Source organism: Prosopis cineraria, unplaced genomic scaffold (genome assembly GCF_029017545.1).
Source record: "Prosopis cineraria cultivar Desert tree isolate PC_DT_omini unplaced genomic scaffold, ASM2901754v1 PC296, whole genome shotgun sequence".
In the NCBI taxonomy this organism is placed as follows: Eukaryota; Viridiplantae; Streptophyta; class Magnoliopsida; order Fabales; family Fabaceae; genus Prosopis; species Prosopis cineraria.
Genome location: NW_026555623.1, coordinates 31,975 through 34,942, shown reverse-complemented (window position 1 = coordinate 34,942; position 2,968 = coordinate 31,975).

Below are 2,968 nucleotides of genomic sequence, written 5' to 3'. Positions count from 1 at the left end.
GTGGTTGACAAAGCATGAGTTTATTGATGATATGTCACTAGTTGACATCACACATGGCGGGTGATGTGGCATAGTTATTTTTAAATATAAGCATATTTAGTGAGGGATTAGTGAGGGACTAATTTCTCGCTAAAGTTATCAAATTTTGAATTGTATTAGAGAGGGATTAGCGAGAATTTAGTCTCTAGCTAATTTTAACGAGGGATTGAATCTCTCGCTAAATCACTCACTAATTAGCAGGGAAATACAATTTCTCGCTAATTTAGCGAGCTTTTTTTTAGTTACAAATTTAGCAAGGAATAAAATTTCTGGCTAAAATACAATGTAGCTACAAAAAATGACATTTAACAAGGGATTCATTCCTCGTTAAATTTTATTTTTCTAGTAGTGATTCTTTTGTTTTCCATACCCCTTTCTCGTTTTAATTTTGCCTGTCATGTGTATATACATATGTTTGCGGTGCCTTGTGTTTTATGGTTTCTTTTTATCTCTATCATGGATCTATCTTCGGTGCCCATCAGCTTGTTGAGCATTGAGGTCTCATCACCCTTAAAAAAAAAATGGGCCATTTAAATTTAATTTGGATGGCTCAGATTTTTTATTTTATTTTTAATTTTATATTTATAAAAATAAAAGTTTGTAAATTTTTTTGATAAATATATTTATCATCAATCCGGACAATATTAATTAATTTGGGTGGTTTAATTTAATGTTATAATTTTTATAAATTAAAAATCTAAATATACTCTGAACAGTCCAGATTCAATAAATAAAAGTAGTGGGAAATTGTCATTTGTGAACACTAAACAAAGCGTTAAACTACATGCGTCGTCCATGAAACTGAAAATGTAGAAGAAAGACAAATAGTTAAGATGACAGATGATTCTTTAAAATTATAAAAAATGGAGATCAAGTCTCCATCCCCGATCAACATGCAATACAAATCTCCTATACACAGACACCTCTCATCCTCAATTCAACACCCTCCCAAAAGACTCAGCATCATCACTAGTCAATATTTATCGTCACTTGGCTCTCAATGCTTCTTTCAACACCCAACATTCAAGCTTTCATCAAATTCTTCAAACATCGTCAGTATATTCACAAATCCTCTGCACTATTGCACAACGTAGCTCATTTAATTTGTATTTTTCTCATATTAATTTCTCACTATATATATATGGATCATTTTCAGGTTCTATATTTCAAGCTCTTGATTCCTAAATTCCTCCCCAATTACATTTTTATATATTTGTGTTTTGAAAAAAAAAATGCCGTGGCAAAATATTTGACAACTGGGTTTATATTTAAGTCAAGTCACATATACTATCATTTTAATAAGCTCACAAACAGTGCCACCATGCATCTTGAACACTAAAAGAAGGAGAACAGTGTTAGATTAATGATTAACAATTAAGGAAAATGTTGGTTTCAGAGTAAGGATTTGGTAATCCAGCATTATGATTATTATCATTACAATAAACATTAATAACAGCATGAGGGATTTGCCCACTAACAACATGAAGCCCAATGGAACCATGCATTCGCATAAGGGAAAATGTCAATTAAATCCTAAAATATTGGATTAATAATAGTGAAATTCTCAATAATTTTTTTTAAAATGAGTTACAAATTTTGATTTAAACAATTACAAATATAACTCTCATATTTAGAATTCTCATTCGCAACTATCTAAATTAATATTTATAATTCATTTTTTAAAAATAAATATCAAGAACGACTAACTGTTAAGACTTAATTGTAATTCTTCCTTCACTTATTATTCAACACTTTGCCAACGTGCAAATCGCCAATGAGCATCTTTGACCCCAGACGTTTCCAAGCTGTCCATATTCGTAGTAATACTTTTTTAATCCCATGCAATGAAATGTTTTTCTATTGTCAATAAATTTACATAAATGATCAAATTTACCTTATTAAAAATAAAATAATCAAAATTTTATTAAAATAATTATAATTTTTTTTTATATTCGCAATAATGTAACAATAAATTACAATTTTACATGTCGAAACTCTGATATTGCAACAATGTTAAAAATAACAAGTAATGATTACAAATTTTGTTTGAATAATTATAATTTTCTTCTTATATTACAATAATGCAACAACAAATCATAATTTTCATGCATGTCAAATTTTTTTTTATTGCCACAAGGATAATTTGATCATTTATACAAATTTATTAATGATATAAAAAATTTTAGAGATTTCAGTGGAATTATGATATTTTAAAAAACTAGATTGTTATTTATATAATTTAAAAAAATTTTATTATCAATTTTTTTAAAAATTAAAATTCAAACTGAACCGACTGGTTAATCGGTGAATCAACGAACCTGCACCTAATCTGGTGGTCTGGTTTATATTCGTGATACTTAATTTAATTGTTTCGTAGATCTTAAGTTAAATCGTAAATTTCATATTATATTATATGTACAGGTTGATCGGGCCAACCGTTGACTTTTTTTTCGCATCAGAAACACGAAGCGTCTACTAACAGTAACACTCCGAAGCAAGGAGCTGCAGTTTGACATTTTCAGAGGCGAAAACATGATTCCCGTACATCATTGACCTCCACGATTGTGTCATCATCCCCATCTTTATCATTAATGAGTCTGCCAATCCCACTAGACTTTAGCCTTTGACATCTTCAACATCTTCGCATTAGGTCAACGCTTGGATTAAATAATGAAAGCCCTTTCCGCATAGATTTGCAATATTGAACATAGAACCATATAATAGGGATATTTTTACTATCTTTTACTAGTGAAAAATAACAAATAACAGAGAGAATGATTGTTAAATCATAAAAAGGGCAATTAATAACAGTTAGGTTTTTAATAAATTTTTTTAAAAAATAAAGTATAAATATCAAATTAAATAATTATAAATTTAAAAGTTTCAAATACAAATGATATAATATTTATGTTATAAATGTAACTCTATT